Source organism: Capricornis sumatraensis, chromosome 15 (assembly GCF_032405125.1).
Source record: "Capricornis sumatraensis isolate serow.1 chromosome 15, serow.2, whole genome shotgun sequence".
Classification (NCBI taxonomy): Eukaryota; Metazoa; Chordata; class Mammalia; order Artiodactyla; family Bovidae; genus Capricornis; species Capricornis sumatraensis.
The window spans coordinates 4,043,576-4,069,885 of record NC_091083.1 but is presented as its reverse complement, the minus strand read 5'-3'; positions in this window follow the sequence as shown (position 1 = coordinate 4,069,885).

The window sequence follows — 26,310 nt, the reverse complement described above, 5'->3', positions numbered from 1 at the left end:
CACTATGCGAGACAGCAAAAGAAACACAGATGTATAGGACAGTCTGCTGGACTCTGTGGGAGAGGGAGAGGGTGGGATGATTCAGGAGAATGGCATTGGGGTCGCAAAGAGTCACACAGGACTGAGCAACTGAACTGAACTGAAGAGGAAGACCAATATAGTAAAGAAGTTGAAATGAAACAGCAACTTGAACTCACTCTCAGAGCACTGGAAATGGAACTGAAGACTGTGAGAAATGATCTGAATCAGGTAGAACAATCTTTGGTGAAATTTTCAAATTTCTGACACTATGTCAATATTATGTATAGTATCCCTTTAATTTAATATGTATTTTTAGGTTTAGAACAAAATTGTTATCTGAAGAATGAACTGTGACATTTAGAGCTTAAGTTATTAATTTCTTGCCATTCTTGGCTTCTCATAGATGGTCTGTGTATGTTTTCTGAGTGGAGGAATGGACATAAATCAAGCTTAATCATTAACATAATGGTTGGCATTTTTGATAAATTAGACAAAGTAGTATTCTTAATTCCAATCCATGTATTAATTTTGGCTTTTTTATGTTAAAATACAAGCTAACTTGCGTTGACACTGTGAAGAAACTAGTTAAGTGCTTTGTAAAGAAATTTTCCTTCACAATACTATGTCTGCCTATGTTTTTGCTCTGTGATAAATTTAACAGGCATTTAAATTAAGATCTGAGTTATTCATCTGGGAATCCTTGTGCTTAAAAAGGCTACTTCCTTTAAACAGGTTTTTTTTTTTTTTTCATTTTAGATTCTTCTCCTAAGCTTTTAACTTTTTTTTTTTTTTAATGTATAGGCCCAAAACTTCATATAATGTCTCTCCAGGTTATAGAAGAGCAAAATGACACTCAGAAGCAGCTTTCTCGAGAATGGAATGCCAGAATGTTACAGGATGGAATTCTGGCTAATCACCTTGGCAAAAATAAAAAAAAAAGATATAGAAATGGCTAATAAGGAAATGAACTGAGGTATTTTCTATAGTCATTTTCAAATATGTGTATATGTCTCTGTGTATGTATATATTTTAGAAACCAACACTACACATCATAGAAAGTGTAGAGGATTTTGAAGGCCTATATATCTATATTTTGAGGAGGGAAACATTTTCCATCTGTTGGATTAAGTAATATTTGTAATTCAAATCCGTTTGTCTGCTGCAGATAGGTAGTGACACACAATGGCCTCATCCAAGGAGAGGCCTTTAATATTTTCCATAGGAATTGATCTCAAAGTTTTTGCAACTATCTTGGAAGAGCCGGCACCCTGATTGTGGTTTAGGCAAGGAAGACCGTGTGTGGTCCACCATCGACTGCACTACCCAACCAAGTCCCTCTGCCTCGGAGTGAACGTGTCGGTCTCTCCATGCACGGCATCATCTTCAGTGTCTAAATCAGAGTCCGTTCTTGGCTTCACTGTCATTTCTTTAACCAGTACCCTATCAATGACCTTTTCACATCATTTACAGGTTTTCAATTCGTAAAAACTGTGCCATCAGTTGTTAAAACACTTTTAAACACCTTAAAAAGTTGTTTCTATAGAACAAACTTATAAAAGTCCCCCCTCCCCCTCTAAAGAAAACACACTTTGCTACTGACAGATATTCTGGTTGTTGGTAGTGATGTCATTTCCTCAGAAGATCACTAGGTTAGTTTATCACTTCCCTGATGGTAAAGAGGAATCTATAGGCAGTTCTGAGGCCACATTTTGGATGTCATTCTTCTACTTGTGAGAAGATGAGCACTCTGTTCTGTGTGTCCTGTTTCAGTACAGGGAATTTTGAAAACAGTGATAGATACGCCATAATATATATTAGTGATGATTATTGTGTTTTTCATTGTATTTCCCCCATGTTACTATTTTAAACATTATGAAGAGATAATGAAAGTTATTGCTGTAGCAAATAATCTCATGATTTTTTAAGAAGAGCTCTCTACATTTTACTTTATTTACCATTAGTGTGTGTACCATGAGTGACATAAGAGGCTTACTTTGTATGTTTGTACTAAAGAAGTAACTGTGGTTTGATGTAAGAGGACTACTAGAGTCAGAAGACCTGGCGAAAAGCCTGCAGCTTATTTATATTTTTAACTTCTTCCTTTCCAGAATTATAGCTAATGAGTTAATTGATGTTTGTAGAAGTGCTTAATACAGTTATCAAAAGGGATAATTCTTCTAATTGACTGTAAAAATGTTAGAAAGATAGCATCGTCTCAGAAAAGTTTTTTTATGAAATTTAGTCTATTTAAATATATAGAGAGCTAAGCTGTTACTGTGAGGTAGCTGTGTAGGTTAGGTATCAGATGCAGTGTTTTTAAAGCTGGCAAGTAGTGCTGTTCATTGAATTATAGTTAATTTACAGTATTATGTTGTTTCAGGTATTCAGCACAGTGGTTCAGCTATATATGTATATGTGTGTGTATATATATATATATATATATATATATATATATATACACACACACATATATAGGGTTTCCCTGCTGGCTCATACTGTAAAGAATCCGCCTGCAATACAGGAGACCTGGGTTTGATCCTTGGGTTGGGAAGGTCCTCTGGAGAAGGAAATGACTACCAACTCCAGTATTCTTGCCTGGAGAACTCCATGGGCAGAGGATTTTTCTTGTAGACTATTAAGTGTAGTTCCTTATGTTGATCCTTGTTGGTTATTTTATATATCAGTTCAGTTTCAGTTGAGTCGTGTCTGACTCTTTGCGACCCCATGGACTGCAGCACACCAGGCCTCTCTGTCCATCACCAACTCCCAGAGTTGACTCAAACCATGTCCACTGAGTTGGTGATACCATTCCAATCATCTCATCCTCTGTCATCCCCTTCTCCTCCCACCTTCAGTCTTTCCCAGCTTCAGGGTCTTTTCAAATGAGTCAGTTCTTCCCATCAGGTGGCCAAAGTATTGGAGTTTCAGCTTTACCATCAGTCCTTCCAATGAACATTCAGAACTGATTTCCTTTAAGATGGACTGGTTGGATCTCCTTGCAGTCCAAGGGACTCTCAAGAGTCTTCTCCAACACTACAGTTCAAAAGTAACAATTAATATATTTCATATATACTGATGTGTATATGTTAATCCCAACATCCTAATTTCTCCCTTCCCATACCTCCCTTTCACCTATGGTGACCGTAAGTTTGTTTTCGGTGTCTGTGAAGATCTTTTTGTTTTGTAAATAAGTTCATTTTTAGATTCCACATGTCAGCAGTATGATATAATACTTGTCTTTGTCTGACTTACTTCACTTAGTGTGATAATGTCGAGGTCCAACATTCCTGTTGCTACAAATAGCATTTCATTTTTATATGGCATAGTAGTATTCCATTGTACAAATAAACCATAGCAGATGCAATTTTTAAGTGTAGTCAGATCTATACATCTTTTGTTTAAGCCTTCCCAAGATCATTGTAATTCAAAGAAAAGCCTTTCCAGTTCTGAGCTTCTTGAAAAGTCTCTTGGGGTTTCTTTTTTACTTTCACGGATTCATTGTCTTCAATTAAATTTTTGAACTTTTAGGTATTTGTGCATGTATAAAGTCTGAGTTTGAACCTTATTTTTTCCATTTGGAGACACACTTCGTGTAGTCTTTTCATTGTATAAACATAGAGGTTAGTTTTTCATTTGAGAGGAAATCATGAAATGTCACTTTCAGTTCAGTTGCTCAGTCGTGTCCGACTCTTGGCAACCCCATGAATCGCAGCATGCCAGGCCTCCCTGTCCATCACCAACTCACGGAGTTCACTCAGACTCGCATCTATTGAGTCAGTGATGCCATCCAGCCATCTCATCCTTGGTCGTCCCCTGCTCCTCCTGACCTCAATCCCTCCCAGCATCAAAGTCTTTTCCAATGAGTCAACTCTTCGGATGAGGTGGCCAAAGTTCTGGAGTTTCAGCTTTAGCATCAATTATTCAGCACTCAGTCTTCTTTACAGTCCAACTCTCACATCCATACATGACCACAGGAAAAACCATAGCCTTGACTAAACGGACCTTTATCGGCAAAGTAATGTCTCTGCTTTTGAATATGCTATCTAGGTTGGTCATAACTTTTCTTCCAAGGAGTAAGCATCTATTAATTTCATGGCTGCAGTCACCATCTGCAGTGATTTTGGAGCCCCCAAAAATAAAGTCTGATACTGTTTCCACTGTTTCCCCATCTATTTCCCGTGAAGTGATGGGACTGGATGCCATGATCTTTGTTTTCTGAATGTTGAGCTTTAAGCCAACTTTTTCACTCTCCTCTTTCACTTTCATCAAGAGGCTTTTTAGTTCCTCTTCACTTTCTGCCATAAGGGTGGTGTCATCTGCATATCTGAGGTGATTGATATTTCTCCCGGCAATCTTGATTCCAGCTTGTGTTTCTTCCAGTCCAGCATTTCTCATGATGTTCTCTGCATAGAAGTTAAATAAGTAGGGTGACAATATACAGCCTTGGCGTACTCCTTTTCCTATTTGGAACGAGTCTGTTGTTCCATGTCCAGTTCTAACTGTTGCTTCCTGACCTGCATACAGATTTCTCAAGAGGCAGGTAAGGTGGTCTGGTATTCCCATCTCTTTCAGAATTTTCCACAGTTTATTGTGATCCACGCAGTCAAAAGCTTTGGCATAGTCAACAAAGTAGAAATAGATGTTTTTCTGGAGCTCTTTTGCTTTTTTGATGATCCAGTGGATGTTGGCAATTTGATGTCTGATTCCTCTGCCTTTTCTAAAACCAGCTTGAACATCAGGAAGTTCATGGTTCACATATTGCTGAAGCCTGGCTTGGAGAATTTTGAGTATTACTTTACTAGCATGTGAGATGAGTGCAATTGTGTGGTAGTTTGAGCATTCTTTGGAATTGGCTTTCTTTGGGATTGGAATGAAAACTGACCTTTTCCAGTCCTGTGGCCACTGCTGAGTTTTCCAGACTTGCTGACATATTGAGTGCAGCACTTTGACAGCATCATCTTTCAGGATTTGAAATAGCTCCACTGGAATTCCATCACTTCTTTATTGAGTGCTAATTAAAGTCTCCTTTGTTTCACTTAGGTTTCTGATAGTTGTGAAGAAGCAAAAGACCTGTTGTGCGGGAACCACGTGCTGCAGGATGAACTTGCCACGTTGAGACTGGAGATAGATGCAGTGAAACATCAGCACCGGGAAAAGGAAAAGACATATTTTGATGACATTGAAATTGTAAAAGGAAAGAATGATGATCTTCAAAAGGCAATAAAACTGAATGAGGAAATGTCAACAAAGACTATATCCCAGTATATTAAGTCAGGTTAACGCTCCATCAGCTGGGAATACAATGCTTAACTCTAAGCTGGAGAATGAAAAAGAAAGCAAACGAAGACTGGAAACGGAAGTGGCATCCTACCGTTCTAGACTGGCTGCTGCCTCACACGATCATGATCAATGTCAGACATCAGAAAGAGACCTGGAACTTGCCTTCCAGAGAGCAAGAGATGAGTGGTTACACTTGCAGGACAAAATGAAGACCGATGTGGCTAACCTGAAAGATAACAACGAGATGCTTTCCCAGCAACTTTCTAGAGCAGAAAAGTAAGTTCAATCACCTAGAAATTAAGCTCTATCACACAAGAAATTCTCTCAGAGGAAAGATTTTGATGTTAGAACGTGTCCAGAGAGACCTAAGCCAAACAGAGTGTCAAAAGCAGGAAACTGAACACACGTATCAGAATGAACAAGGCAAAGTGAATAAATATATTGGAAAGCAGGAATCCTTAGAGGAGAGATTATCTTGACTCCAGAGTGAAAACATGTTGCTCCGACAGCAACTGGATGATGCACAAAACAGAGCTGACAGTAAAGAGAAAACGATCATTAGCATCCAAGACCAGTTTTAGCAGATCGTGAGAAAACTTCAGGCCGAACGTGAGAAACAATTTCTGATGCTAGAGGAAAGAAACAAGGAGTTAATCAAGGAGTGTAATCATTTAAAAGAGAGAATGTGTTGGTACGAAAATGAGAAAGCAGAAAGAGAAGTAAGTATCCAGAAGAAGAAATTCTCATACTTGCTGAAAGAAAGTTCACAGTGATTCTTGATTCTGGCTAAATGTTGAATCTAGTTGAACATAAAAAATACATAGGCTGTGAATCTGTGGTCTCTAAACCAGCCTAAAAGTACACCTTGTATCCAGCAAATAAAAATTAGACCCAAGAGATGCTTTACTTTGAGTAGAGCATCGTATTGCTTATGAAATGTTAAGAGATTCAGTTCTAAATTGTTAATATAGATAGTGTTAGTAATTTACTCTTTTACTATTAGGATAAGAATTTTAATCTTTATGTTACCACATTTCAGTATCATGATGAAGCAGAGAAGTGAAATGCTCAAACCTAAAATGAATATTTCAAAATTAATTTTCAGTTACATGGATTACCTTGACAGTCAATTCCAGGTTTCCCAGATGCTGTATTTTATTTTATTTTTTTTAACTTAATTTTTACTTTATTTTACTTTATAATACTGTATTGGTTTTGCCATACATTGACATGAATCCACCACGGGTGTACATGGTTCATGTATTTTATATATTGTACTTTGGCTTCAGTAGCTTGTCATACCTTTTTGTCATATTTGTTGGTATAATTTTAATTTTATTTATATCAATTTGAATTAATTTGGGAAAATTTCAGCCTTGAATCATTTTTTCTTATGACCTCTCAATGCTTTAAAGGCATCTATTTGTCATTGAATCATAATTTGGGACTCGAGTGGTGAGCTTTAGCCAAACTATTACTGATTTAATCTTCCCACTGCTATTTATGTTATTTACTTAGAGCATTTTTACAAACAATTTGCTCGTAATTCTCGTTTTAAGGATCAATTAGTATCATTTGAATACAAGTTTGTCCACTAAAAATGAAGGATGACAGGATTCGTGAGCAGCAGGAATAGAGTCAGGGAGAAGGTCGTAGGGGCTGCAGTCTGGAGGCAGGTGGAGGCCAGGATATCGAGGTTCCTTGAAGGCCATGGAGCAACCTCATTTTTAAAATTTCATTTTTCTTTTATATTGGAATATGGTTGATTTACAATTTTGTGTTAGTTTCAGATGTACAGGAAATTGATTCAGTTATTCCTACACGTATATCCATTATTTTTCAGTTCGTTTTCCAAGGTAGGTGACTACAGAATATTGAGTAGAGTTCCCTGTGCTCTCCAGTAGGTCCTTATGGTTAGCCAAGGGCAAAGTTGGGGAAGAGGGATAAATTAGGAGTTTGGGATTAATATAGACATACTACTAGATATAAAATAGATAAGCAACAAGGGAATGGCCTCATTTTTCTGCTGAGGTAGGAATCTATTGGAAACATCTGAGCACTGGTTGGAATATGTGAAGATCTCTGAGTTAATGAAAGCTTCTAATAAAAAAAGGAAAGGAAAATGTTTCCACAGTGTGGAATTTTCCATCACTTTTCCCACCTACACGCTCATTTCTTTCTGGACGTGAGGTGGTGAAGCTCTGCACATTTATTGGGAGGGGCAGGGCATGGACAGTGGGGCCACATCCTTTGTCTGAGTAACTTAATATCAGGAAGGCTGGAGGGTGGCCCCTTCTGTAGTTGTAACCAAACTCAGTGAGGAGGAAAAAGAAAGTGAGTTGCTGTCTGTGGTGATAATTTTCAAAGTACCTATGTTGGAGTTATCTATTATTAACATAATATAATAGTAAAGTGATTTGATAAACTCAGTGACAGAGCATCTTATTAGGCAGTTGTGAGACAACTTCAACAAGAACTGGCTGATACCCTCAAAAGGCAGTCTATGTCATAGGCGTCACTGGAGGTTGCCACGTTATTGTGCCAACTTAGAAGCTGAGGCACAGGATTTAAAGAAGAAGTTATGTCAACTCACAAGTCAGGTGTGTATGAAAGTGAATATGTTGACTGTTTATATGTAGGATAAAGTGTTTTAGGACACTCGTTTTCATGGACAGCTTTCTTTTGTATTTTCATTGCAAGTAATATACTACAATTTTATTATCTTTTTAATGCACTCATTTCTAAAACTTGACTTTCATTCTGCCATTTGCATTATATATTTTTTCTTACATTATTTACCCTTAGAAAAGTTAAGAATTGTGCAGCATTCTTCACAGAAGTTGAGAGACTATTTCTTTGAAACAATACATTTTTTGTGTGTGATACCTGTATTGCCATGATAAGGCAGGCAGTCAGTCAGTTCAGTTCAGTCGACTCATTGGAAAAGATGGTAAGGCAAGCCAGATGAAATCAGAGGATGTTTAATGGAATGTTTCAGGAAATTATCTTTTCTCATCTTCACTTATGTCAATGACTGTAGAGTTTTATATATATATTTATTTCATAGATTTCAGAATAATTTGTGCGGAAAGGGTATTATACAAACTAGTTAAAGTTAAGCTTTGCCATCTTTTCATTTTAGATATATTATAAAAGCCTGGAGGTACTCAGATGGTGTATAGTATGTACATCCAAAATAGAGAATTAAGAAAATTATTTAGACTCTGCCATTGGATTTTTAAAAAAAGCTATTGAAATATAATTCATGTATCATATAATTCACCCACTGAAAATGTGTTGTTCACTATCTCTTAGTGTAGAAAGGTGTCACCTGTGACCAATTTTAGAGCCTTTCCATCACCCCAAAAAGGAAACCCTGCATCCCTTAGCTGCCCCTCATGGCCCCCCAATCTCCCTCAGCCCCAGGCAAACACCAGTGTAGTATCTGTCTTGGGCTTTCTTATAAATGGAATCACACAGTGTGTGCTCCTTTGTGATGAGCTTTTCTCATTTGATGTCATGTTTTTGATTTTCATCCATATTATAGAATGTTATCATTTCTTCTATTTCTGTCAATTGTCAAACAATAAACAGTATGTGGCTAAGCCGTTTATCCATTCACCAGTTGATGAAGCTTTGGGTTGTTTCCACTTTGAGTCTATTAATAATGCTGCTGTGAACACTGAATTACAGGTTTCTGTGTGGACACACTTTTCTTTTCCTGTGGTTGGATTTTATCCTCAGAGTTAACTGGCTGATTTCACCTTTTCTTGGCCTTTGCTCAGACTGTCCTTTCAGTGTTCACAGTTTTGTTTTCTCTTGGGTTAGTCCTCCATTTATTCAGACCTGGTGCTCAGTCTCTTCTCATCCATGGAGCTTTCCTGACTGTCCAGTTCTCATTGAGCTTTTTCTCTTCAGCCTTTCTCATCTAGTCTGTGAAGAATATTTTAGCCCTTAATTTTATATTGTTGTCCTTTTTTTTTCATGAGGGAGAATCTTGTCTAAGTATACATTGGTTTAACAGGGAATATTTATTGATATGCACAATACTTGTCTGCATAAACAGAAAATATTTTAGCTTAACAATTGTTAGGATACAACTAACTACTTTTTACCATACCAATAATTTCTTCTTGGAGATACTGGTATAGTAAAACTTTTATTAAGAAACTAAATTCTATTAGTCTAATAGAATAGAATTGTTCAATTAAATGCTCATTTTTTTCCCTGACTCTGGAATAAAAATGTAAATTTTCCTTCCTTCATTATGTAGCCAGAAGTGGGATTTATGGATTTCTAGCCTTTCACCAGCTGTGAGGTTCTGGAGTTGGCTTCTCTGATACCCATAGCTTGTAACCTTAATTTTCTCATCTGAGTACTTGCTAGACATTAACAGTTCCTGGGAATGAATTGATTCAGAACTTTGATTTAGCAGTAGGGTAACATTTCCATGGCAGTGACTTCACCCTTCCTCTGATGGTTATGTTAAGTTCTATACCACTCCATCCAGGAGGTGCTCTTTGCATATTAACCCATGGTCATTGTCCACTGAGTAGTACAGAGAGGAAGTAAGTTACAAATTATTATAAGCGGAGAACACTGCTAGTTGGTTAGTGGAGTCAGTGAACATTTTTGAAGTACTGGATGTATATGTTCTGGGCCTCGTGCTCACCCTTACTGCCACTTGTAATGGTATGGAGAGGGATTTCAGTGTGACTTGTGTTGAAAATGACTTTTGTTGGCATGACATCTGCCTGATATATCAAATTGTTTTGCAGATAAAATACAGCAACTGTAATAACACCAATTACAAACAGTTCTTATTCTATGCCACTTCTCTTTTAAATAGTTTATGTATGTGGTTAGTCACTCAGTCATGTCCAGTTCTTTGTGACCTCATGAACAGTAGCACACCAGGCTCCTCTGTCCATGGGATTCTCCAGACAAGAATACTGGAGCAGGTTTCCTTCTGGCAATACTGGAGCCATTTCCTTCTCTCAAGTACATTATGTAAACTCCGCAATATAATCTTCCAAACATCCCACTGAGGTTGATGCTACCATTATCTCTATTTTATGGATGGAGAAACTGAGATACAGAAAGGTTAAGTGATTTGCTCTAGGACACGCAGCTCAGAACTGATGGAACTGTGACAGAGGCCCACACATTCTGGCTCCTGTGTAGCTACTGCCTCACACCAGGTTGTCACCAACAGCAGTGTTAGCTGTCATAACTACTGGAAGATCTGTGGTCATTTACATATGTGGATATTTAAAGTGATGGCCGATGCAGAGCCTGGATTAAAAAAAAAATTGTTTACCATAAGGTAGTTTTCTGTCTTTCCGCATTTGAGTTGTTTATAAATTTGTGTGTTTATTTGAGAAAATCTGATTTAAAACATGGATGATGTTGTGTTTGAGTGCTGGAAGAGAGGTCAGTAACCTGCAGAGGGCAGGCAGGAAATATTTTCACTTTGTGCACTGTAAGGTGTCTCTTGTAACAACTCATCTCTGCTGTATGGCAGGAAAGTAGCTGTTAACAGTATGCAGACAAAAGAGACAAAAACCAATGATGGCGGGTTTACTAGGTTATTAGTAGTTAAAACAGTTGTTTTTTCCTTCTTTTTTTTTGTTGCAAGAAGCACAGGATCAACTTACAGAGGCTGTGAGATGTGCTGGAAAACACAGGATCACGTCAAAAAGTACGATTTAAAGCAGCGTTGAAAATAAATATAAAGCAGATAAACAGTATAATCTAAGAACAGATCAACAGTGATAATAAACACATTATCGTGAAGCTGTGTAACATTTCACCTTTGAGCTGTGTTGAGATGCATAATTACCCCCCCATTATTTCCATATTTTGCACATTATCCACAAGTGAAAAGTGAAAGTTTTAATCGCTCAGTCATGTCTGACTCTTAGCAACCCGTGGACTCTAGCCGTCCAGGCTCCTTTGTCCATGGAATTCTCCAGGCAAGAATCCTGGAGTGGGTTGCCATTCCCTTCTCCAGGGGATCTTCCTGACTCAGGGATTGAACCTGGGTCTCCTGTGTTGCCAGCAGATTCTTTACCATCTGAGCCACCAGGGAAGGTGATTAGTCACAAATAGAAAAACAGTACAGTTGCCAAATCATCTACTTTTCAAAATTCTAAGAACCTATGTAATTGAACCTGCAGATGTTTGTTCAAAAACAGTGTGATATGTTAAAAATCTACGTGTGAAAGAATGCCGTGACAGTCCAAGGGTTAAAACTATGCCTTCCAAGGCAGAGGGTGTGGGTTTGATCCCTGGTTGGGGAGCTAGGACCCCACGTGCCTCACAGCCAAAAAAACAAAACATAAAACAGAAGCAATATTGCAGTCAATTCAATAAAGACTTTGAAAATGGCCTATGTAAAAAAAAATCTTTAAAAAAAGCCTATGTGTGAAAATAATTATTTTAAAATCTGCATTTTAGGCTTGAAATGGAAAATGCTGAGTTACAAACTACAGTCAAAAAGCAAGCGGGCGAAAATGAACAGCTTCAGAAAAACCTGTCAAGTACAAGATCAGTAAGTCAACCTCTTAATTTCTGTCATACTGAGAAAGGATTTTAACTTTTTTTTTTTTTTTTACTAATAATATATAAGAATATGTTGGACAATGTAAAAAGTTTCATTGATTAGCTTATTGTATTTTTATTGGTACTTCTTGCTACTAGTACTGTGATTCTTCTATAGAAGAAGTCAACTGAATTCATAAAATTAATGATTTTTATAGTAAGATTTTAATTTAAAAAAATTGTGGCAGTCCAAAAGCAATATTTTATATAGACCACATTTTGTTTGTTCATTCATCTGTCAATGAAATTCCACCTTCTGACTATTGTTAATAATGCTGCTTTGAACATTGGTACACAAACATCTATTTGAGTCCAGAAATTTGAGTAATGATTTGATTGAGAATTTTGAGTTTCTTTTGTGATCCAGATCTTTCTGTGAGATTTTTGAGAATGAATCATTTTAAATATTGTAGTTTGTTCTCCTCATTAAGAATGAATACTATGTCTGTATAGAACCATTTTTCTGAACGAATGTATTTTTCATTTGTTGGATTTTTTTTAAGAGATGGGGGTTGCATGGGAATTTTTCAAATTTCAAAGATTATTTTAGTAAGGTGTGACTTAACAAAACCTGGAATATCTTGAACCATTGATGAAAATGATTTTAGAGCATCTCTAGGAAGTAAAATGTAAATATAGGCAGTCTTTAAAAAAACTTTCATTAACATTTAGTATTTTGTGTGTAAAAGTTTCTATTTTTAACAAATAAATGTTGGCAATTTAAATTCCAGAAAAATGATGAAATGAAAAATCATTTTAAGTTGTTTTAAGAAAAGTCATCATTTTGAAATCTGTTATTGGCATCAAATCAGGTTTAAAAACTGTGTTTACTATAAATTCATGTTAACTTGTGAGCCCATGAGAAATAATATTCTTAAGAAAGAATAAGTCTCTCCAGGTGTTTAAAAATAATTTTCTTAAATTGTTTTTTTTCTAAGTCTGAGGATAAAAAGGAACAATTAAATACATTGAATTAAAACAATCTCTGGAAAATAGCTTGGACCAAGAAAAGAAAAAAAACAGTGAGTTAGGAAAAGAGATTACTGGGTAAGATTTTAATATTTCTGATAATTTCAACTATTAATAAAAGTATAATTTTATTTTATTTAAAACCTTAGACACAAATTCATTTTCATGTGTATTTTCATAATTAAACACATTATCCTATTTCAAAGTTTACTGTGGAAAGTCAGCACGATCTGAAATGGTTTTGAGTGAAGCAGTGTTGTACTTATCTGTAATGATTTCTAAAACAGTAACAACCGTGACTCTGCATATAGTAATGTCACTCTCTTCCTCATCACCTATGCTGAATTTTTACTTCCGCAAAGTATCTTTGTTCTTTTTGGTAATCCTGCCTTCTTTTAACTATGTTCCTTCCCTTCATCATTCAAGTAATTTATTATCTAAAAACCTCCTTGTGTTATTGTTGAACAACAGTAAAAAGTATCTTGATTTAGCTTATATTTTCTTTTTGCCCCCAAATTTTAGTTATAAAATGTACATACAAAAATCTATGTGTAACCTAAAGAATAATAAAATTAGTGACCATGTTTTGATCAGTAAGATAAAAAACTGCTTCTGTTTTTTTTTTTTGCTTAGTACAGTTAATCCTCATCATCTACAGATTCAGCCAACCCAAGACAAAGAATATTCAGGGAAAAAAATTTGACAAGTTCCAAAAAGCAAAACTTGGATTTGTCTCAAGCTGGCAACTATTTCTATAGTGTTTACGCTGTATTTATTACTATTTACAAAGTGTTTACATTATATTAGGTAATGTAAGTGATCTAGGGATGACTGAAAGTATAGGGAAGATGTGCTTAGGGAGACTTGAGCATCCATGGATTTTGTATCCACGGAGTGTTGGGGGATTTTTGAACCAATCCTCTGTGGATGCCAAGTGATGATTATACAAAGGGTTCTTCTCTGATTCTTATTAATATTTTTCTTTTTTAATTTTCTCTACATTGCCTTGCATTTTGTTAACAATGTGCTGGGCAAGATTTCTACATCTCTTAAAACAGTCTTGAAGAGACTGGTACACTCTCTCTCTCTTCTGATTTCCTTCTCAGCCTGGGTTTTTTCACGCTTAACTCAGGCACCAAAGATTTTTCTTTTTTTTCAATTTTAAGCGAGAATCTTTTTTTTTTTTTTTTTAATCTATTTTCTTTTCTTTTTGTAGAGCCTGTGGTCAGTAGGAACAAACGTGTCTTGTGTCTTTTCAAAAAACATTCATATATCATATCTCTTCATCTTTAGCTTGAATACTGATCTCTGGTTTATAACTAATATTTAATAATAAATTATTTCACACTAGCATGCTAAAAATTGACTTTAACTTATTTATAAGAACTCATATATTACATATATCACACACAGTCTATTTAAATGTGATAAAATTTGTTTTCATAACATTTATCTAAGATTAGAATTTAGTTATTATGCTTTCAAGGAATATTATATTTGAACAATGACAAAGGATTCTAACTTATAGATTTGTTTGTTTTATCTGATAGAACATATATCTGTTTAATTATTAAATATCTGCTCTTAAAGAACTTACTCATTCTATACATTCCATCGCCTTCTCCACTACAGATTTAAGAAACTCTTAAAAATGACAAGAAGGAAGTTAAATGAATATGAAAATGGAGAGCTTAGTTTCCATGGAGATTTAAAAACCAGTCAAACTGAAATGGATATTCAAATTAATATGTAAAACATAAGGTAATTTTTAATCAGTTTTAGAACCCCAAAATCACTTAATTTGGGAAAATATAAATCATTCCATGCTTTGAGCAGTGAAACACAGATTGGTCTATTAATTTTTTAGGTTGGACACCAGTAAAAAGGACAGCTTTTCCATATACCATTTTTAGATAAAAAGGGCACACTCTTGACTCTCTCTGTCTTAAACCCTGGCTGGTGATCTGAAGCTGAGCAGCATAGCATTAATGACCCCAAAGCATCCATTGTTTTTGGTGACAGGTTTGTTGAAATCTAATGAACATACCATGCAGTTCATTCATTGAAACTGTACAGTTCAGTAACTTTATTGTGTTTAAAGAGTTATACAGGCATCACCACGTTAGAACATTTTCATCACCCTCCAAAGAAATCACCCTGTGCCACTTTTCCCTTCCCGGTCTCCCAGCCTGAGGGAACCATGACTCCACTCCCTGACTGTGGAGCTGTCCCTTTTCTGGACATTTCGTGTCAGTGGAATCACACAATATGGGATCCTTTGTGATTGCCTTCTTTCATTTAGCATAATATTTTCAAGGTACATCTAACATGTATCAGTATTTCCTTGCTTTTTTTGCTCAAAAATATTCTATTGTATGGATGTACCACATTTTATTTATCCATTCATCATCTGATGGACCTTTGGGGTTGTTTCTACTTTTTGGCTAATGTCAGTAATGTTGCTGTGATCATTTATGTCTAAGTTTTGGTGTGAACATATTTTTTCCCTTCTTTTGGAATACAGTTATGAATAGAATTGCTGTATTACACAGCAACTCTGTTTAACCTTTTGAGGACCTGCCATACTGTTTTCCAGCATGGCTGCATCATTTTATATTTTTATCCAAAGTACGTAAAACATTCTCATTTCTATACATTCCTGTCAACACTAGTCATTACCTGTCTGTGAGTATAGCCATCCTAGCAAGTATGAAGTGGCATCTCGTGGTGTTTTATTTCTCTCTCTGAGGAGAGGACAATGAAGATTGAGTTCTAGATTAGTAACTACTCAAAGCTACCCATCTCTTTTAGAATTTCAGTAAATTGAGATGAGGTCAAAAGTCTGATTTTGGTAATTAAACTATTTCTAGTTATTTCTTATAGTTCAAATCATAGGTCTCATTGCTTACTAGTCTTCATTGTTTCCAAACTTGAGCAGAAATTCTAAAGAGTCACACCTGCCTATTTGTAAGAAATTGTAATTGAAGGGCACCTTGAAAAAAACTTCTTCCTGAATAGTTCTTAACTCTTTCTTCTAGTTATTTGCTTCTTCTCATCAACATTGTCATTAAAAATTTCACCCTTTATTATATTGCACTTTATAGGAGATCAGTTTCTACCTGCATTTAAGTTATGCTTTTATTTTCTTTTTCAAAAATCCATTTTTCTGTTTTTTCCTAATCAGCTTTAAGTTTAGTGGCTTCAATAAACAACATTGGTTTCGTTCAAAATCTACACTTAGGAAAAGGTGGCCAGGATGGCTGGCTTCTCGTCCCCTCAGCTTCAGGTGGGTCAGCTCGAGGGCTGGGGGCTGGAATCGGGTGAAGGTGTGCTCATTCCCATGCTTGATAGTTGGTATCTGTGGTTGGCTGGACTTTGGTGAAGGCAGACAAGTGAAACACCTACCCTGAACACCTAGGCTCTCTTTGTAGCCTGGGCTTACTCGCAACATGGAGCTTGGTTCCCAGGTTGAGAGCCACACAGAAGCTCTGCCACCTTGTCTAACCTTGCTTTGCAGTTCACACAGCATCGCTTTCATCTTCTGTTCAACAGGAGCAAGTCAGTTATACTTGGCCTATATTCTACTTTTTTTTTTTTTTTTTTTACCGAATAAAGATTTTAAAACTAATGGGTACATTTAAAAACTAGCACAGTTACTCACTGGCCACAATTTTTTCATATTCCTTCCAATGAAAAATACCCTTTTCCCTACTCATTCCCTCACAAGTCTCAGTTGTTAAGTGTCAGGCCCAGGCTCAAGTCGAGGTCTTACCATCTTCATCAGGTACAGATGGCACATGGGGATGGGTGTGATTTCTGGGTGTGATTTCTAGAGTGTGACCCTGTGAGCACAACCCTCTCAGTACTGACTTGAGAACTAAAGGGGCAAGTTATCTGCCACCCACACCCCCACCATTCTGCTGAATGACTAGATGGGACTCTCCCATCCAGAAATGGGAAACGGGAGGCACCATAGTCCATGGCACCTTGAGGTCCAGTTTGGTGCTGCCAGCTCTTTGATGAGGACTTGGTCCTACTCATAGGAGTGCTTCTCCTTTGCTCTACCCTCTGAGCTCTGTGTGCTGTCCTTTTCAAAAGAAATGACCTCTGTCTGTAGCTGAGTCATGTTTCTTAAGCCAGCTTCCTCTTTATTGAACTTCTAAGAAAATCCCAAAGGCCTATTCTCATTTGTATGTCTTGGTCTCTGTTAGGCCAAGCACTGTTTTTTGCTGCCAAGTTTATCTTTAAAGCTTTTAGTGTCCTGTGAATTGGATTGGGCTTCACGTCATTGGAGAGGCTACCCTCACAAATCTTTTTTGAGAGAAGCTCTGCACCTTGGGCTTCTTGTGAAGCTTTGTAGGATGATGCCTTTAAAATGCTTATGCCCTTAAGATCTTTAAAGGAATTTGAGGCACCACCTTAAGTCTTTCCAAGATCTTAATGAAGGCTTTTACAATCTACAGGCTTCACCTTTAGACCATGTTTTCCTGGCAACACCCTAGATTTGATCTTAGCCCAGAAGCTTTTTCTCTCTTTTAGCATCATATGACCACTGGACATGTGGAGATGCTGTAAAGGAGATAACAGATATTGAACCCAAATATGATTGGGCCTGGTTCCTTTATATTTAATAGTCCCCTCCCCCCTTTTTTTGATAGCTTCTCCCTCTCATTGATGTTGCTTTCAGCTGGTTCGTAGCAAGAGTCTCCTTTCCACTGTGTTTCAGTGTCATTTTCTTGTCTTGCCTAGAAGCTGTCATCAGCAGACTCTTTAAGGGGCATCAGGATTCAGTTTACAATGTCATGAAGCCCTTTGGGTTTTCATTTCTTTCTCTGCATCCATTCAGACCTCACCTACCTCCAGGTTGAAAGGCATTCTCACATCTTTTAGTTCTTTTCTGTGAAGAAAGCTGAGCGCCGAAGAATTGATGCTTTTGAACTGTGGTGCTGGAGAAGACTCTTGAGAGTCCCTTGGACTACAAGGAAATCCAACCAGTCCATCCTAAAGGAGATCAGCCCTGGGTGTTCTTTGGAAGAAATGATGCTAAAGCTAAAACTCCAGTACTTTGGCCACCTCATACGAAGAGTTTACTCATTGGAAAAGTCTCTGATGCTGGGAGGAAAAGGGGACGACAGAGGATGAGATGGCTGGATGGCATCACCAACTCGATGGGTGTGAGTTTGAGTGAACTCCAGGAGTTGGTGATGGACAGGGAGGCCTGGGGTGCTGCAGTTCATGGGGTAGCAAAGAGTTGGACACGACTGAGCGACTGAACTGAACTGAACTGAATGGCATTTTTAATAACAGTATCTATGCCAGGTATTTATTGCCAGCAAATTGTATAATAAACCACGTCAAAGCCTAGTGGCTCAAGGCAGCATTTACTTTGTTCACAAATTTGTGTTGGGGCAAGGCTCAGTGAGTGAGGCCAGCACGTTTCTTTTCCAGTCGGCATCAGCTGGGATGTCGTGAAGTTGGGGACCAGAGTCATCTGAAGATTAGTTCATGCAAATGTCTGGCAGTTGGAGTGGGCTTTTGGATGGGACATTAGTTGGGGGGGGGGTCAGTGGGGGCACTGACAAGGTGCTCAGTATGTGGTCTGGACTTCTTCGCAGCATAGTGACTGCTGCTAAGGGTGAGCTTTCCCACAGAGCAAAAGTCAGTTTCCCCAGACTCTGTCCAGTAGAAATCAGTTACTGAGGCCAGCACATATTTAAGGGGAGGGAATTTCAGAGAAAAGTGTCAAAGAATTTGTAGACAGTTTCAATACCACCACCTCCACTCACCTCGACTTACCGAGTAATCATTCTGTCTAAAGGAAAGTTCTTTGCAACTCGGTGTCACTGAAATTCCCCGCAAAATTTGTTTGTTATTTTGTTTGGTATGGTCTGTTTTATGAAAAGTAACAAGTGATTACAAAAATTAGGCTTTTTTTTTTTGTTGTTGTTCAGAAAAATGTATAGGTCATCTCACTAAGCTATTAGGAGATGGAATTTCTTTAACCTTTTTAATTATTTTTCTTTGGAATACAGTTCAAATTAGCAAAAGCTATTCATAGGTCAGAAAAAGACTTATGGGATTAGAATCCATATTTATAAGATTTATCAATGAGAGTCTTATTTTCACAATCTTCTTTTGGGAAACGTTTATTAACTCAGCCCTAGATAACTGAATACAGTATCCCTCAAACTTCTTTAACATATGGGGCATTAAGATGGGGGGAAGGAGTAATAGACATTCTGCTAAGAGGTTACTTGTAGTCATTTTATGCAGAAAAAATATAAAAGAGTGTAAAATCAAGTGCAAATGTTGTGTGACAAAGATGATGATGGTGAAGAATATGTTTTGTGACTCTTGGTGGTTTGAACTTCTTTCTTGATTCTCTGAGTAATCCCTGGTTCTACACTCTACAATACAGATACCATCGTATCTACTTGATCCTCGGTTTGAGTTAGGCTGTGCTCAGTCCACTTGCCTCATTACCAAACAGTATTATTTTATTCTTGCCGATTGATGATCTTACAGCAGAACTGGAAACCGCATCTTCAAAATGTCTGCACCTGGATGCAAAAAATCAAGTTCTTTGAGAGGAGTTATTATCTATGAAAGGAATGCAAAAGAAGTGTGAAAAACTAGAGAAGAATAAAAAGAAGTTGGACCAAGAAGCAGTGAACCTCAGAAGTCATAGAAATGAATGTGATAGAACACAGTCAAGTAGAGCAGTATAAACGGGAGACTGAAGAAAGGGCGAGACAGGATCTTGTAGAGAAATTAAAGGAAGTCAACTTATTTTGCAGGTTAATTTGTTCATCTGTCATGTGCTTGAGTTCACCTCATTGTAAATTACGTTTTGGATCTATACAGCTTATGTGTTTCCTCTACTTCCCTTAAAGCAGTTGGTTTGGTAGTTTTCTGGAAAGAAGGGGCCACTTGTTTCTCCCTTTAAATATTTCCGTTTCCATCACAGTTATTACCACATTGACCTATCAGAATGATTCTCACTAGAGAATCCTTTCATTTATAAGACCATTTGGCATAAAACAAGACTGCTAGGAGGAAAAGAAAACACTGTGGTTTAGAACTGGTACCATCCTCTTGAATTATTTTTAAGTTGTCTTGTTCAATTTTTGAAATTTTAAGTTCTCTTGTTCTTTGAATTACCAGGTTATATAAGCACCGCTATAACAATAATTCCACTTTAATTTTATAATTCACATTTAATTCACTTCACATTGACAATAATTGTTTTAAACTTCTGCTCTCTCTCTTTTTTTTACCTTTAAAATTGCTCTCTGAATCACTGACTCAAAACTAAAGGGAGCAAATATCATTTTCCAGGTTAATGATTATCTTAAAAATGTTATCTTTTAAAATTTGCCTTAGATACAAGCAGCATCTCAGGAGAACTTAAAGCAGTTACAAGAGAAGGGTAATGCTTCCATAAGAAGTCAGATGGAACTCAGAATTAAAGACTTGGAATCTGAACTCTCCAAGGTGAAAACTTTGCAAGAAGATTCTCATAAAGCAGAGTTGGAAAAATATAAGCAACTCTGCCTAGTAGAACTAGAAGTTAGAAAGTGATTGGAAGGTAAACTAGACAAGTAAGTCAAAACATAAAATCACAGAAAGTAAATTTAGTTCGTCAATTTGTCTCTAAAGCCTAATTTTTATAGAGCGCTGTTCATGAGATTAGTAGGAAGTGAAAGCTAACTAGATGGTCACTGCTAGAGGGCGCCCTAAGACAAACTATCAATACTGTGTCCTTTTAAGTTTTACCGCAGAATCGGAAACGACTGAAGTGACTTAGCAGCAGCAGCACACTGTATAAAGGCATGCTTGTGAAACTGGGGGCAATTACCACAGGGGTGAAAGGCAGGATAATTCACAGAGCGGCTAGAAATAGTATGGTGACCTGACTGAGGCAGGGTGTCGAGGATGGAAAGGGCAGATCCCACCTCCAGTGCCTAGTCCAGGTTTGCCCACTGTCTGAAAGCAGAACACTCCTATGAAGCCTTTCATAAGCCAAAGCAGCATACAGCAAAGAAGCAGGTACCTGAGGGCACGTTCTGCTAGTTGAAGCCTAAAGTGAATACGCACAAGTGAAGCACAGGTGTTCCCAGGTAGGGTTCAGGGTTGTGGTGACTTGACACTGAGATGTGGGGTGTGGCTTCCAGGGAAGGAGCTCAGTGGGGCCAGTCTCCCTGCTTGGGGAGCGTGATGCCTCTCACTGTAAAACGTGCACTGAACCTTTTTATATGAAATCAAAAAGTCCCTTCAAAAAAAATTTTTTTTTTTCTAAAACAGATGCTTACGTAGGCCTTTCCTAGAAGTGAAGTAACATAAAGTGAACTTTGGAAAAGCAGGGGATGCTTGTAATTGTTCCTGGGGCTGGTTTAGCTCTTTTCAATCACCCATTGACTTTCTTGTCCTCCTCTCTAGATTGTGACTCTAGATGACTCCTCAGAGCCAAAAGCTTAATTTCTCTGAGGTCATTAGTGAAACCTGTATAGAAGGGTGGTGAAAGCAAATGCTTGAAAGTGGCTTTGTGGGATGCAGTGTCTCTTCATCCCTGAACTGTTTCCTGGAGGCAGGTGTGTCCCAGAGGACAGCAGGTTTCACTGTGAGGCCACCTCCCTTTCTCTCTGATGCCCTTTCTCTCCTCTCCCAATTGTGACTTGTTACTTAAGGAGCCCTAGATACGTCTACTTCTTTAGAGCAAGGTTACAACTATCATTGTTTACAGGAGGTCTGCTCTGTGTTTTCAGTGTTCAAACAGTTTATTGAGAATTCCATTTACTATATGGCAGCTTTAAAAATGCAAATCATTAAGCTGGTGTTTTCCATCTTCCCCAGGACTCATGAGAGGCTGGCAGTGATCAGCACCAAACTTGAGGTGGAGAAAGAGCAGAACAAATCTTTACTCAGCACTCTTAGCACGAGGCCAGTCCTGGAGCCCTTTTGTGTCGGAAATTTCAATAATCCTTTAGTGCCCAACGGAAATCTTACTCCAAGAGCAAACATAGGGTTTCCTACCTCAATTCCACGCCCTTTGAATAACAGCATGGAGACTTACTTGACCAAGGTTAATTCTATTATCTTTTTTCCACTGGGTTTCAGATTTCTGATATGAATGATCCTTGTTTTTAATTTGGTGAACTTCTGAGTTATTTATTTGACTTAATGCACACTAAGTAAAAGTGATAATTAGCTGTGCTAATAAAGGAGACAGAAATTTTATGATTCTTTTGTCCCAAAGTTCTTGATTTTTAGAGATACTTACTAAATTATTAAATTTCTTGAAAAGCTGCGTTTAAATTCTACTTTAGAAATGAAATCTTATTGCCTAGTATCCAAAAGTATTCTTTCAGATGTTTCACTTCCTTTCTAATTGATTTCAGTTGGCAATGGTTCATAATCATTTCCAAGGTCTGCTGTACTCAACGAAGTTTTTTTATCTCTAAGCATAAGTGAATCACTGGCATCTAAACACTAACCACATATGGATGCTTTTTGTTTAAAGGAAGCCTAGATAAATCTTTTTTATGAATTAAATAAACTTATAATACTAAACTAAAACATTAATTTCTAGTTTTAGCTTAACATTTTTTTGTCATTTTCTTACATAAATTTTGTCATTTCTTACAAAAATGACATTTTTGTCATTTTCTTTAATTGCTATTTTACCTATAGCATTTTAATTTAAAATTTAAAAAGAATCTTGCTGAGCATTTGTAGAATATTTCTAGATATGTAGTTAATTCAAACATTTAAATATTATAAATGAAGCTCACTTTATCTGTATCTTGACATCACCTGGATAAATGGTATCTAAGATAGCAGTGATGGGGAGTCTTGAAATTGCAACCAGTTTTCACTGTTCAATCATTGTGATTAAAATATCCATTTCAGTCAATGTGTACAGTTTTATAGTTTTAATGGTGTTTTCCTGATGTTTGGGATGCATGGAAAAGTAGCCCTTGTTAAATGCAGTCTCAACTTGTTTTCTCATTTGGTTTCTTGCCACCGTAGGAGAGCAATTAAGGTTTCTTTCACCGCACTGCATCTACACTGGGTCTTAGTACTTGAGAGCTGCGAACCTGGAGGACATGCTTTAGCTATGCAGTCACAGTGGGCCTCCGAACACTTCATCCCAAGTCAGACACTTGCCTACACAGGCCTAAGAGGAGGAAGCAAATGCTTGACCCCCGTCCCAGACACAGGCTGCCTACTGCAAACCCAAGTTCATGGTGCTGTAGGCACATACATCTTTTCAAAGTAGAGATTTGGAACCAAGCAAGCACTCTCCCAAAACTCAGCTGTTAGGTAAATCTCCTCACCTCTCATAAGGAGGGTAGGAGTACAAGTCCTCACTTTGAAACTTTTCTCCTTCAAGTTCCCTGTCGTGTTTTTTTTTTTAATTTATGCTTTATAAATTAACTGTATCACCTGGCTGCGACTTATAGGAGTTTGACAATAATTTATTCTTGTTCTTGCCTTTAAAACATGATTTAGTTAGAAAGCTACTATGTCATGTCATGCCACAAATATTATTGAACTATGCAAGAAGGTTTTACATATCCATTTTCTCTGCATTATAGTTAAGAATCTATGTGTTTTTTCTTAATCTGAAGAAAAAACTGGCATAGGACTCTGGACTCAGTAAGAAAGTCATTGGCTTTCTTACTTCTTTTGTAGAATTATGAACTTTGCCTAAATCATGACTCTCATATCTTAAAAAAAGTTTTTTTTTTTTCAAAGTAAAAACCTTTCTTAAAAAAAAAAAACAAACTTTTGTGTGGAATCATATTATATAAAATGGAGACAAGTATAAAGCCTTTTAGCCAAAGGAGTGGCCAGAGGTCCTGTGGTTTTTTAAATGGAAAAGTTTAAAGAAAACAGCAGATGTGTTCTCCTTAATAACATTTAGCTCAAACTACTTCCTCCATTTGAACAGGATCCTCACCTAGAAATCAAAATAAAGGTGTATTTAGGGCAGGAGCTGTTAGGGGGAAAAGATAGTAATCTTGTCGGTCATTCCTAGGATCATGGGTCATTCTCTAATTCTTTAAATTTATGTGTACTCAATAGACTGATATTTATTGTACTTTTTACCAGATTAACGTTCCATATATAGGTTCTCTGTTATTTATAAGCAGAATAAGTTGGAATACATTTTGTTTTATTTATGTGATTATTTTTCTACTTAAGTAATCTTCAAATTAGGTCTAGTCTCTAAAAGTATTATTTAAATGTCACATTTAGTAAGCTATATAACATTCCTATGATAATATCTCTTGCTTAACTTAAAGATAAATAATATTTGACTTACTTCAGATGTGGCGGGAGTTGGACAGGAGTATAACTAGAGAACTAAGAGAAGATATGTTGCCAAAATGTATGAATTAAATTTAGATATTGATTTCTGAAATACACTGTAAATAATAAATGGCATCTCTTTCCATTGTTTGGATAACAGATGCTATGTTAAATGTTTTCTTCTTATACATAGCTAATAAAAAATGTGAAAGCATGAGCAGTCATAGTGAAAAATATTCTTCTTCCTCATTTATTCGTCATGTTCCATAATTAAAAAAAAATCCCCAAAAGTTTATGCATTTCTATTTATTTCTGGCTGTATCCTTTTTCTACTACTGCCATCGCTGTGGAACTGCCCATCTGCACCCTGACACCATTCTCAGAAAGCGTGGAGTTCATCAACGTCTCAAGTGTCTGGTAGTGGTTAAGGATAGAACACCCAGACTCAAGCAGTCATTTTTATGTAGCTGTCACTTGGTGGGTGACTTTATAATTTCTGTTTCATTGACTTTGTCACTAGTTTATCTCTTGCCATCAGGAAAAGCTCCAAACACCTGCATCAATTTGGGTCCTTCCAAAGTAGTTGGCCTTATCTCTTTACCACCTTACTCTGCCCCTTAGCTGTGCATCTAACCAGCCAGACTGTACAGGATCCCACAGATTCGTTTCCTCACCTCTGGTCTTTGTACATGCTTCTCCCCTCTGACTCTTGTACTTTTTCCTGTCCTTCAGGTAGCTACTTCCATAGCACCTCCACCAAAAAGCTGGCAGTATTGACACAAAGCCGGCTGTCCTTCTGAGTGTTCCTTGTGCCATCTTGTATACCTGTCTTAGTATTTATGACTCTGTATGGAAATTGTCTGTTAATCTATTTTTACAGTTTATTGCATTATCATTTCTCAGGGTGACTGGGTCATCTTCATCTTGTAATTCCAGTGTTTATCACAACACCTTAGCAGATAGTTATTGAGTAAATGAATGAAGAATGAGAAAGCCAGAATACTCAGCCACATGTGGGACCATGGGCTGATTATATAATTGTAATCTTGTATTTTGTTTTCTGTCATTTATAGATATGTTTCATTTTTTCAGAGCACTTAGAAATATCTCAGGGTTTTTTTTTTTTTTTACTGAGTTAAGTCAAGTATTTTAGATAAAGAATGTAATCCTTTTTCTTTCCAGCTGCTGCTGAATTTAAATCTGAGTCCATGGATTGTCTCTCCTAGGAGCTACAGATGGGTCAAATCTGTTTCAGAACCTGCTTTTGAAAACATCACAAGAATATGTACAGATTTTGAAGAAAAATGATCTGAAAGATAAATAGTAAAAATTTCCCTTCTGGACTATTTTCGTGACATTTTAGTTGTTTCTAATTAAACATGATGCAAAAATCTTTATTAAAGGAAAATATTTTTGTGTGTATGATGAAAATTTATATGGTATTTTAAAAATACTACTTTTAATTAGTATTAATACTACTTTTAAACAGTAGTATCTAGGTACTTTTGATGTAAACAGTAGTATCTAAGTACCCCATGTATTTTCTCTGCAGCTAACTTAAGCGATTTAAAAACCAGCACTGTTAAGTTTTCCATATTCAAAGTGAAAGTGTTAGTCACTCAGTCATGTCCGACTCTGTGACCAATGGACTGCAGCCCGCCAGACTCCTCTGTCCTCCACTATCTTGTGGGGTTAGCTCAAATTCATGTCCATTGAGTTGGTGATGCTATCCAACCCTCTTGTCCTCTGTTGTCCCCTTTCTCCTCCTGCCTTCCATCTTTCCCAGCATGAGGGTCTTTTCTGATGAGTCAGCTCTTCACATCAAGTGGCTGAAGTATTGGAGCTTCAGCCTCGACATCAGTCCTTCCAATGAGTATTCAGGATTGATTTCCTTTAGGATTGACTGGTTTAATCTCCTTGCAGTCCAAGGACTGTCGAGAATCTACTCCCAACACCACAGTTCAAAAGCATTAATTCTTTTTCAGTCAGCCTTCTTTATTATACAACTCTCATATCCATACATGACTACTAGAAAATAGTGTATATATGTTAATATCAATCTCCTAACTTGTCCTTCCCCTCATGTTTCCCCTTTCATAACCGTAATTTGATTTTGAGATC